We start from the raw sequence: 13,549 nt of genomic DNA, 5'->3' as shown, positions 1-13,549 counted from the left end.
ACCTACTATTCACTGTGATCTCCCTACCTCTTGCTGGCGATTATTCAAACGCTTGTTCTCCACTGTATACTGACAGGCAAATCTGCTTAAAAAAGGGTGAATTATAGCCCTGGTTGAGCTTTGCACGGAGGGGGCTCCTCAATTACACTGCCACCTCAGTATACTTCGGAGTGAAGCAGTTCATCCGGACCTGAACCTTGTAGGGAACTTTCTGGAGGTCAAGGCAATGAATACTGTGCTTATTCCTCTAGCCCAGTGGTCTTCAAACTTGCTAATGCTGCCCCTCCCCCCTCCCCCCCCCAGTGGGAAAAAATCAATCATCGGGCCCCCCTCAAAAGTTTTCAAAGTATTCTATTAAGTTGACAATGCTTAAATAAGTCTAGACTTATTTAAACATTGCAGTTAAGTTCTGTTACCTTTTTACAAGTGCAATAAACATGTTTCTTCTTTAAACAAAGCACTATTATCTGCAAAATCTTTCTTTTGGCCAGAGCCTGGTGCCCCCCCTGGGATCACTTGAGGACCCCCTAGGGGGGGCCGCCCCCCAGTTTGAAGACCTCTGCTCTAGCCTACCTGAGATCCCATGAAAGACTGCACTATAGCCATTAAAACTCCAGTTCACTCCTTCACTTCCCTGTCCATTGCCGATACTATAGGGGTGCAGTCCATGCCTCCTCTCTGGACCCTGCAGCCTCTGGGTATAAGCTAGATGCAATCCTGCTGGCTATAGGGACGTCCCAAACCTCTGTGAAGGCAAAATGTAACTCTGTGGTAGAGGCCAGTTGTCTCCTTCTTGATTATCACAGGAAGCTAGCTGGGAGAATGGCGGATGCAGAATGCAATAAATGGAAACTACAACCACTGACAACACCACATCAGACTTGACTCACTGAGATCTTGGATCGGTTGTACTTGTCGGAGAGCAGGGCTGAATATGCAGAAGGTTAAACCTGTTTAAACAATATCCCCTTTGGAGGACTACCAGCGGGCACAAAGGGATCTGAAATGGTAATCTTTTTAGAGACTTGGATTAAAACCTTCACTTTTGAGCACTCACTGTTCCAAATCTTTTCCCTGGAGCGTGCACACCAGGTGCCTGCCGGAAGGCCCCCACCACGCTATCTGCCACAGCCAGTGTTAGCTAGGATCCTCCACTACAAGACAGGGGTGCCCTTCTCTGTGCGGCCCAACAAGCGGCTCCCCTAGAACTTGATAACCCAGGTGTTCTGGTGCTCCCAGACTACACCCTTGCGGTCCAACAACAGCGTTCCTCCTTCCTCGGGGTCAAACATCAACTCTGTGACCTGGGCCTCCAATACACTACTCTTTAATGCAAAACGTAGTCATCCATAACCAGAAAACTATTTTCTTCACAGATTTGTCGTCAGTCTGGGATTGGATTGAACACCAGTAAGTCTTAAATGGCACCGGTCTCCCTGAGCCAATGCCCTAGAGATCTGGCCCTCGCCTCAGGCAGCAGCCTGGCTTGGTTCATAGCTCAGGCGCAGCACTGTTGAAGATCCAAGTACATACTGAACACCGAGCTGCTTTTTTTGAGGTACTGCTCCTCACATGTGCAAAAAGCAGCGTAGCACCACCAGTGAAGATGGTGCAGCTGTCCAACGATCTTCGCAGCCATACTCTGAACTGGGCCCACTAGTGATACCACAGACTGCCAATAAGGTCATCTAACTGTATTGGTGTAAAATCTCTGATCCCTTTTCTTTTTTCCCCTGCTGCAGGTCTTTTAAGTTGATTATACAATGAGTTGGGACCTTGGGGTCCTGCTTGATGCCCTACAGCTTACACATGTGCCTCACTGTCCCGATGCTGTTAACTAGTTACACACTGTTTGGACGTACAGCTGTATACCGCAGGTCATTGGTATTCACCATGTTTGACCATACCCTTACTGGCATGTTGAGCAACCAAAATACCTCATCACGGTTCAGTAGTGGAAGTTGGATGCCCGAATGGCACTGGGGTGGGTCTCTTGCCCTTCTGGGGACCCTTTATACATGGGCCGAAGCTGCCCACATTTCCCAAAAGCAATGATCAATATTCCCAAGTTAGGCTTTATGTCCTGGAACATTAGGGGGATGCACATAGGCGATAGTCCTCTACTACATAAAGCGACAGGATGCACAAATAATCTTTCTACAAGAAACACATACAATTGCAGCGGAAACTGCTGAATTGCAGAAGAGCTGGTTAGGTTCTTTTTTCCCCACTAATTTCTCTACTTATGCCAGAGATGTCCTGGTCTGGGTGAGGGCAGGAGTCCCTGTCCAAGCATTGGATACAACCATTGGCTGGGACGTAGAATATTAGAACAGTTTTTAGGCTCAATTGGTCCCCTTCTTGGCTGCAATGTAAACAGAAGCCCTTTAAATGGGCATCCTTCTCCCACCCCTTCAGGAAGTCTTTCTGGTCTTGATCCCTGAGCCTGAACGTGACCCCACCCAATTGTCATCCTACATGCTATTGGTGATATTGGGTACCGACCATAACATTTTAAGTAGAATTCTTGTGGAGAGATACTTGCTATTACTCCTATGCCTTATTCATTCTGACCAGAAGGATTTATTCCTGGGCACAAAACCTCCATGATATCCACTGATTGCTACATATGGTGGATCAGGTCTTGCCCCCTTACCCCCCGCACTTCCACACTCTGCCTGCCCTGTGCCAAACCTGGAGAAGGCATTCAACACATTAGATTGAGATTACCTTTTCCAGGCCCTTTCTGGCATAGGAGTGTGTGGGCAATTACTAGCCTTAACTCTGATCCTGTACGGCTCCAGCCTTGCATGTCTGCACTGGCAAATTTACATCTACCCTTTTCTCTGTCCGTAGGGGCACAAGGATGAACTGCCTTTCATCCCTGTTACTCTTCACAATCGCAGGGGAGCCCCTTGCTGTATGGATCATGGGGTATTGCTCTGGCCAGCACTACACATCCTGGCTCATTATAGACGGACAACATGCTGCTGTACCTCATGGATATCCACGTCTGATGTCCCTCTATTGGTTTGACACTGCAGGAATTTGGATACAGAGCTGGACTTCAAGTCAAATGTGGAAAGTCATGCATCGTTCACCAGCAGCTGATAGACCCTGGTGGTGGTCGGGTCCCCTGAGAGGGACATTCATTCTGGTACCTAACCATCAGAATTTATTGTGATGATGTTGACCTACACAAGGGTAACTTGGTTCGTGCCCAAACTGCAATTTGTGCCAGATTAAGTTTTGGAAAACTCTTCCACTCGCAACTATGGGGAAGATAGCCCTGTCCAAGAATGTGATGCTTCTCCGGATGCTGTACTGCTCTGCTAATGTCCCTGTTGTTCCTCCAAGGAAGTTCTTTCAGTGAACTTGACAGCATGCATGGCGACCTGATTTGAGGAAATGGCAGCTATTGGGTCATGGTTAACAAACTTAATTTACTAGTAGGACAATGCAGATTAGGGGCTCCCTCCATTGAGCAACACTGTCTAGCAGCTCAACCCCAGTGACTCGCCCACTGGTTTGCTGGCAATTCCTCAGAGGGTTCCAACTCACACATGTTTTATGCCCTAGTCATACCTTTCTTAGGTTTGCCCAATGGAAATGGCCTTTTGACACAGACAGAATTGCGGCACTGGCATGATAAAACCATTTCAACCCTGGGAGACGTCATGGATTCCAGTTTCTCACCTTTGACCAGCACAATGTAGAACACAGTGTCCCACAGGGGAAGCTCTGATTCTATACACAACTCCAGTGGGTTTGTAACACACTGTGGGGTATTATCTGGATAAACCACAAACACACTTGATGGTACAGAAACTATTTGTGTTGAGTATGGGTTGACATTTATTTACCTGGCTTTACAGAGCCTTGAGAGAGCATATCCTCACTCCACTCACGGGGCATTGCAAATCCTAGGAGGCAGACACTGGGAGGGAACTACATGATTTAATGGCTCTTAGATCTGGAATATCCTCCTTTAGTGTCCAGAAATGCCCATTTCAAAAATATAAAATTTTCTGAACTCCGTTGGCCTTCCCTCAACGATGCTGTGCTAAATTGGATATACTCAAATGCACAGTTCTTCTGCTCTCGCTCAGACGATGTTTATCTGAGTCACATCTTACAGGATTGCTCTTCATTGAGCCTGCATGATCGAGTGGTACTGATGACTATAAATTACATTACTCATTGTGACGGACTTGGCGTCTGGGAGTATGTTGCTTTCGGAATTTGCAAGCTCTCTAAACAAAACAGATTGGCAGTGCCGTTTGTTGACCTCACACTCCTACCGGCCAAAAGGGCCCGCACAACTTCCCCTTTTAGCTGCCTCCTGGTGGTGCGTATTCACCAGCTGAGCGGAACCTGAAAGCACAGCAATTTGCAGAGAAGCGTCAAAAGGCCTATGCAAGCACTACCTTTCAATGGAATAGGATATTATGCTAATCCAGCTTCAGGTCCTCCTTAAAGACGATGACCTCCCACCCTACATTAAAAAGAAAAGTTGTAAGCACTCTCTTAAGTTGCCCTTAAGTTGCCCTCCACCCACATGTTGGCGGTGTCCCGACCGCTGTTCCAGTCCCAAGGACTATAATTCTCCATGTAACTGTTTAATTGTAATATGCACCTTGTCAAATAGCTAGACCTCCCCCCATTCGATGCTGCTCCCCAGGGCTTAAGTCCTAAAATAACAAGTGGGGGACTCACCAAGTTAGGCACATTGGGTGTGACATCACATGAAGGAACTGCATGCTTAGTTGATCTGTCATGACTACACTTGAATTTATTAAGTGATTTAACAAGTATTATGCTGATCATTACTTAAGCCTGTGGCATGCTAAACTTGGCACCAAGAACAAAACATTTGACACATTGCAATAAAAATGCTAGACACAGCAATTGAGAACTATAACATTTATTAATCTACCCAAGACAACACAATTGTATACACCAACAATTATAAACACTCTGATCATTATAAGAAACAAAATGCAAATCGCACCCTATATTTGCTATTGCTGTGTTGGAGGATGGACCATGGCAAGTGTGAGCAGGACAGAGAATTGGGGCTTCAGGCGAACACGTAACCAGGGAGCTCTGTTTAATTGGGTGGATCCCGGGATAACTTCTGTAACACATAAAAAGAAGACTACGTATATTAGAAGATTGTAAGTATTTTGTCTGTTGAAAGACAGATGACATCATGCTGGCCCAGTTATTCATTCCTTAGAAACACTTCAGAGGCATTCCATTGATATCCACCAAGTGGGAACCCACACATATTAATTTTCTAGAGAGCTGAATGGTTTTTGGCTGCTGAAGGAGGAGAATTTTGCCCTTAGTGAAAATTAGATCAAGTTTGATGGAACAATTTGTGGCCGTGGTGAAAGGAATAATGAAAATAGACTGGAATATCTGGCATCATAGCACATGCCCACGTAGTGAGACAGTTAGAGGTGGGAGGATGTTCACATAAGTAGTGGGACGAAGGAGTGAGAATCACAGTGCTGATGATTACCAGTAAGTAGTCAAACCACTAAATCCTCATCCTCGTCACATTCCTCACTCAATGAGGATATATGTAAGTGGCATGCCTTCGCCACGATTCACTAAGAAACTGGCAAGTGCCATTTGTCTATAAACTACCACAAATTATACACACTCAAAATTACTCTCAAGAATTTGTTTGAGAGACCTGGTAGATTTTTGTTTCTGCAGCTGTTAGTTTAAATGTTACGTGAAGGACATACATGAAGATAAAACCTGAGCTGCAAAGTCCTTAAGTATGTGGTACCTTGAGCTTAAACTCCACACCTTACACTGCTGTAAGCAACAGCAATAAAAGAAAACATGAAGAGCCTTTCCACATATAATAATGAAGTGGGCGACATTAATAAATAAGCGAAATCATCTAAAGCTGGTATTTCTAGCCTCTATCTAAACATGCGTCAAACAGCAAATATAAATACAAAACACTTTTAAATGTGTTCTAGAGCTTTGATAATGATCCATGGCTACCACTTTAAAGTAAACAAGGACAGAGAAGAAATTTCCAATAGAATACATACAATTTTGTTTACAATCCCGTTTGGTATCGTGCAGGAAGTGCAGACTCTTAAAGCAACACCAAACTTCCACCTGCACTCTGCTTTTCTTTAAGTATCCCTGACCCTCCCGGTACCCAGTGCTCCTCCACCCTAAGGGCTTTTTTATTTTGCTAAGGAGGGCCATTTAATAATTATGGTACATTGGGGGAGGGGACACCGTCATGCAGACATTAAAAGAAGATTGTTGCTGGATCATCTTACAGAGATAGAGGTACTAAGCATGTATGCCGCTGGTAACTGCTTGTTTTGTCTCTATTGATTCCTAGCAGCAGCCCTGTGAAGTTTCCTAAGTCCATGCATGGTGCTGCTTCAGTCCAAGGTTTTGTTCTTATCTTAGGCCTTGTAGTCTTGTTTATTCCATTTTAAAACAAGACTACAAGTCCCAGAATTTTTAGACAAAACATGGACCGGTCAAGCACATCAGACATAGCCCTGGAAAACTTGTCAGCTGTGTGCAGGGACAGCCTGGCAATGGAGCAGTACAAAGTAGCATACCAAGGATGCCATGCCATGGAAATTGCCCCTTGGACTGTTGGGGTAGTACAATACAGCAATGCATGGCTTTGGGTTCTGTGCCACTGCACCTGCTACACCAATTGTATCTCTGCTGCACTGTCTAGCAGTGCCAGTGCTCACTTTCTGTTCTTCAGTAAAGCCCTCTTCCTGAGTGGCATTTCATATTGCAACTGCTGCCACCTTTTTCTTTTTGAACTGGGGTTTTTGTTGGGGAAGTTTCTCTTCTTTCTTAACAGAAACTTTGGATGAGCTTTGTGAGTCCTTTCTCGGTTTCACGAACGCAGTTCACTGTTCTGACAGAGATTGGCGTGTATCAGTGTATTGATATTTTTCAGGCGTTTTTACATTATCTCTATTGCTAAAATTATATCTAATTTGAGGGGTCTCCGAATGCAGAGATTCTCCCCTTTCTTTTTTAGGTGTTTGTTGCTTTTTATCCTAGCACTTTTTAGAACCTTCAGGTGCTTGCTTGTAGAATCTTTATTAGTTCAACCTTGTAATTGTGGTTTAAATAATCTGGCCCCCAGACTATCTCGACCAATGCTGGAGTAGGTCTCAGCGATAATCTTTGGCAGCTTACGTTCTTGATCCTGTACAGGAACGTCCCAGAGCTGCATAAACACTGCTAGTGCAACTGCTTCCCCTTTAAAGTTACTTAATATAATTTAAAGACACAGCGGCAAAATTGCACATTAATTGGATCCCCAAGTCCAGGACCGCTGGAAGGACCCTCTTTCGTATCCACATGACTTAATCACGATTATGTGGACAACAGGCTGTCACTCATTCCAGGAAATTCTACTTCATTTTCAGTTTTAAAACTTGCAAAACTTGCATAACAGTAGCATTTGGTGCAATTGGAGTAGCTTGGAGCCAGACTCCCAATTTCTTTAACCTTAGTAAAGCATTCTACCTCTATTTGTATTGCATGCGAACTGAATAAGCATGAATGGAATTTAACAAAGTGATGGATGACTAGCCCGTGTGTTAAAACAGCAACACTTTAATGTACAACAGATCACAGTTTCCAGTGGCAACAAAGTAGAGGATTTTAAAATGGGTCATAGAAAAATGCTATCGCTCTTTGTGAACAGTTTACTATTAACCTGAGAATCGTGTGTAGAAGCTTCTGCAAATGCAGGTGAATAACCGAGGCAGGTTTGTGCGAAAATGTGCATGACAAAGCTGATCTTTTAAGTGCTTCAGTCACACTTCATACTGTGCGGCTCTGCGCTGACTGAGAGTGTTACCAACAACAAATTCTAGCTCTATACCCTGAAAATAGCACAAAGTCATTTAAAAAATATTCTGGTATTTGGCAACCCACACAAATCGACGTTTCCTCTCAGGTCACAGGTCCTGATGGGGTACTAACCTAGTTAGGTAGTATGCAAGTGACATCATGGCATGTGACATCATAGTGCTTGTCATCACGGCGCATGACATCGCATGTGGCATCACAGGAAGTGGCATCACAACCCATTACCTCATAGGAAGTGACATAAGATCTTAAGACCTCATTTATGTTTAGCAGGCCTATCATGAGTACAGATAAGTGCATTACAATATTTAACAAATTAGATTTTGCATTGGGGTTGTGCTAAACATATTGGCGCAATCTGACGCAAAATCTTGGCCTCAACTTATAAGTTTATTTTTTTTAAACCCTGCCGCAAAGAAATTGGTGGCAATGTCTGTATTTTAAAATGTCTTATGGGGTAAGGCACAGCTGCAAGCATCTTTGCGTGCCAGCTAAGTCTCAAGGAATAATAATAATGGTAAGATAACTGTGGAGGATAACAGATTTTCTCGAGAGATCTGTGGTTTGCCTAATCCTAGATCAAAGTGGCATAGAGGGTTATTATTTTCCCTGCAAAGCACATTGTGTAACAATCAGAGAACACATTTTTATTTTATGTAAATATGCAAGTTGGGTTACTGTTTTGAGACAGAGATCCTTGTGTTACTTGCAGTTCATAAATTGTAATCCTTCTAATATAGCATTATGAGATATGAAGGATATGGGGCTCCTACATCTTGTAACCCTCATTGTCTTATGTAACACACCCTTTATGTTGCTGTACACACATATGATTTATTGTTGAAGTATGATCTGTACATGTGAATTAAAGCTCTCTGACAACCTGCCCTGGGAGGAGTAGTGTCCCAGGGCACGGTGTCAGAGCGATTTATATCACATGTACACAAATATCCATTTAAATATCACTATTTTGTTTTAATTCTTTTATAGCACTTTAGCATACAGTAGTGCTACAGTGCTATAAAAGAAATAAAACAAAATAGTTGTATTTAAATTGTTATTTGTGTAAATACTGGGGTAACCAACACATCTGACATTGTTACAGTGTATGCATGTCTCTTAAATTCAGTGACTGAACAGTCAAAAGCATTTCTCTCTTAAGTACCTGTGAAGTGATAAGATGTGAGCCCTTGATTTCCGCCTATTGTATCTAGATGTGAGGGTCCTGCACCAACAAAAAGAGGCCTAAATGCGCCTTAACTTTGACTTTTGTTATAGACAAAGCTGAATCTGATAAGCCCCCGCCCCACCTGCACGCTGAAGCTCTGCACAAAAGCAGACAACGTGCAGGCACTGCTGAAAGTGTCCCGGTCACAGAAAATTACACTGTGACGAGGTCAGCATATTACCAGGGGCAGCTCCTTCACTATGGCAAAGGAGCGTCACCCTCCCATCCCTCCCGGCTGAGCCAGCAGCAGAAAAATAAAGCCATAGTCATTCTATGCTTCTGCTGCTGGCTCAGCCAGCAGTGCAGGGATGGGTGGGGCTAGTCCACAGGAGGTGGGAGGGGTGAGGAGGAGTGTGTGCACCTAAGTGCCCATGTTTGTTTGGTCAGTCGTCTCAGGCCGGCCAAACACACATGCGCACTTAGGTTTCTCTAGCCCGGCTGTGTTGAACAGGCGGGCTGGAGAAACTGCACAGACCCCAGGGCTGTGTCTGAGTGGGAGTCCAAGGTCCAAGCCGCTCAGACCAATCCTGGCACTGCCCTCATGCTAGGTTTGGCATGAAAGCAGTGCCAGGATTGCTAGGGAGCCTGTGCTGGTGCCCCAGTGAATGCTAGGACACCACATCGAGGGAACAGGAGTAAGGTAAGTTTTTTTTCCCTATTATTTTCCCCCTTCGTCTCTATAACCCCCCTTTAGATTTGCGGCGGCCACTGCCTATTTCCGTGAATTTACGGGAGAAGTAGGAAAGGAGCGTGGCACTCCGCTGAAAGCGGCCAGGTGTGCAGCTGGGTAAATAGCTGTCATGCTCTGAAGATAGTGGGGAGATGGCGTCTACCCTCAACTCGAAAATGTTTAATAAACATTTCGTAGAAAATGATGAATCAGAAAGAACATCTATAAGAAAATAAACACATTAACCTGTTCGATAGAAGAAAATCAAAAAATTAGCACCTGTAGAATTACACGTGGGGCAAGATACAGTCACAGTTGTTTTTGATGATAAATCCAACATAACTTTTTAACGGGGAGCCTGTCATTTATTAATTTAGGTATATTCCAGGAAACTGTTACATCTGGAGCCACAATATAACAAGAAGAGATATTCATATTGAAACAAAACCATTTAACTGCGTGGAATCTGGATTTAGTGGCCATGGCATTCACATTTCAGTGACATTTAATTTTGAAGAAATTTTCACTGTTGTTTAAAGGTCTGGGTTAATTAAAAAAAACTTGCAAATAAAGTTACAGATGCATTATATACGTGACATGTTCATTCACATCGCAATCATAAATATCTTAATGTGAGAGATTGACCGTAGAAAAGGTAATGTACCAATAGATGGCAGTGTTGACCGTTCTTCTAAAGTGAAAAATGTAAAGGTTCTACAGAACTCGTATTAATTAGGTGCGTGCTTTATTATTTGCAAGACGGGGAAATAATTAAAATAAAATAAGTTACTTTAGTTAATATAAAATATATATATTTTTCCAATTTTATTGTATACAAGACCGGCTTACTAAAGATATAGGGGGACAGAGAGTGGGAAGTAATTTAAGTAAATATATCAGTTGAGTTTTATTTTCAAAATATTTTAGAATATATATTTTATAGAATGTCCTTCATTTTAGAAACAATCATAAAAAGTAATATGGGTGAGAAGTAATTCAATTAGAATACATTACTTTTTATTTTATAAACAAAATCATTTTTTTCGAATATATATTTAATAGAATTTCGTTAAATTTAGGTGCTGGTTATAAAGGTTACATGGGGTAAAGGATGGGAAGAAATGTAATTAGAATACTATAATTTTATCATTTTAATGTAAATGATATTTTGAGGATTTAATACTAGATATGTATTTTTTAATAAATTAAATAAGAGCATATACATTTATATTTTCGAAAAAGTATTTTTTGAAATATATATTTTATAGAATGCCGTTCTTTTCAGCAGCTGGTTATAAAAGTTATATGGGGCAAAGGGTGGAAAGTAATATAATTATAATAAATCATATATATATTTTAAAAAATAATTATTGATTCAATCTTAAATAATACTGCAATAATCAGGAAAATAGGGCAAAAGGACGGGAGGAAAATTAAATGTAATTTAATTTTTAAATGATTATAATACATTTTATGTAATTATGTTTTAAAAAATAAATTTAATAGAACTACTTTCTGTTAAGGAGCGGGTTATAAACCTTATTTACAGACATGAGTGGAAAGTAACTTCCTGAATTTTGTGAGCCCAGCTTTTTCCCTGTGCCCTAATACAGCGCAGTGATTAAGGAATCCTAGGAGACCTAGGCAAGGAGACCCAGACTCTCTGGGAAAGCTTTTTATTTGTTAAAAGCGTCTTTTGTACTGCTACCCGTGCCTGTTTACTGTAGGCTCCCGATGTTTCAGGCAGCTTGGCCTTATTAAACTGCTATTTTTTTTTTAGCTTTGACTGTTTGAAATTTCCCTCCTAGTTTGTGGCACAAGACTGCATAAACCCCTCCCCCCATCTTTTTTAAGTAAAAAGGCTACATACACTACAGTGGCTATAAAGAGAGTGTTTAGGAGACTGTTTAATCTGTTTCTGTGATTTAAATTGTGTTTAGAAACTGTCGGCGCCACCTGTTTTTGCCTTGAAAAAGCCACATATCTGAGTGCACGACAAGCAGTATTCCAGAGTTTTTACAATCTCTCCTTTACCTGGAAAGTAGAATCTGCTAGCTTGGAAGTGTGGATTCAGCCTGTCTGTATCCAAGGAGATTCCGAATAGAGCAGCAGCTCCCTCCTCCCTCCCCACAGGGGCTTGGGCTTCAGTTGACTTTGCCCTTATATAAGTTTCTATAGGTTGTTGCATATGTTGTTGTGATAGGTTGTTGGGATTTGTATTTCTATTGGCTTATGGATTAGGGTTGGTGTTGTGATTGGTACTACGGTGGACGTTCCTATTGGTTCATGCTTTTAGGGGTGGGGTTGTGATTGGTACTAGGGTTGAGATTACTATTGGTTCATGCTTTTAGGGTTAGGATTGTGATTAGGGTGACCACCCGTCCGTACTTTTCACGGACTGCCTGTAATTTCGCCCTGTCGTCCGTTGTTCGTGATGAAAGGCTTAACGGACAGCGTTTGTCCATAATTTTAGCCTTTCACCTAAAGAACAAAACTTAATTAGGGCAGATCACTTTCCCCAGCTGCACTGAAATGCAGGAAGTGTCCTGTGCTCTGAGGGAGTGAGGGAGGGTCAGGCAGATAAGAAAAGGCCTTCTTGCCAGGGTGTCTCTATCCCTAAAGAAATGCAAAGGTGCGCAACTAGTAAATCTGCAAATGTAATGGGTCTTGGAAACCTGCACTGACTTTAATCTAAGGAGTCACTTGAAGCTTTCTGATGACATCTAAAGAAATTTTCTTTTAGAGCAGTACTGTCATGGTATTCCAAGGTGAGCTGTGGAGTGTATGGTTTTAATGGTACATTATAAAAATTTTTAGTACTAGGTATAAACTGTATATCATTTAAATCTGTATTTTTAGAAGGACTTTTTTTATTTTACAGAAATGTATTTGCGCATTTTGTAGCACTCTATATTATGATGTGTGTAATTCATGTTTAAAATAAGAACTTACACATTCATAGTTATTTCAAGGACCTTGGTACCTCATAGTACTAACAAACATAGGCAAAGCCAATAGGTCTTGTCTATGCAAGAGTTATTGGCTTTGCCAATGTGTTTTAGTCATGTTATACACCAGAGTGGCTGCTGTTCAGCATGGCCAAAAGTTAGTGGCATAGTGGTGTAGAGTGTCATAGGAGCAGTGGTGTAAAGCACAGTGGTGCAGAGTAGAGTGCAGTGGGGTACAGTGCAGCTGTTTGAAGTGCATTGGCACAGAGTGCAGTGGTTTAGAGTGCAGTGGCATGGAGTGGCGTGGGGCAGAGTAGAGTGCAATAGAGTGCAGTGGAGTAGAGTGGCATAGAGTGCAGTGGTGTAGAATGCAGTAGTACAGAGTAGAGTGATGTAGAGTACAGTGTCGGAGAGTGTAATGTTGCAGAGTAGAGTGTCAGTGCAGTGGAGTAGATTGGCACAGATGGCAGTGGCATAGAGTACAGTAATGCAGAGTTGAGAGCAGTGGTGTACAGTGCATTTGTTTATGGTGCATTGGCGTAGAGTGGCAGAGTGCAGTGAAGTAGAGTGGCATACAATAGAGTGGCAGAGAGTGCAGTAGTGCAGAGTGGTGCAGTGGCATAGAATACAGAGTAGACTTGTGTGGCTTAGAGTGCAGAGTGGAGTAGTGTAGAGTGGTGCAGAGTATAGTGCTGTAGAGTGTAGTGGCATAGAGTGGAGTGATGGAGAGTAGAGTGGCATAGAGTGCAGTGGTGTAGAATGCAGTAGCACAGAGTAGAGTAGTGCAGAGTACAGTAGTGTAGAGTGCAA

The sequence above is a fragment of the Pleurodeles waltl genome, chromosome 3_1 (assembly GCF_031143425.1).
Source record: "Pleurodeles waltl isolate 20211129_DDA chromosome 3_1, aPleWal1.hap1.20221129, whole genome shotgun sequence".
In the NCBI taxonomy this organism is placed as follows: domain Eukaryota; kingdom Metazoa; phylum Chordata; class Amphibia; order Caudata; family Salamandridae; genus Pleurodeles; species Pleurodeles waltl.
This window is presented reverse-complemented; position numbering follows the sequence as displayed.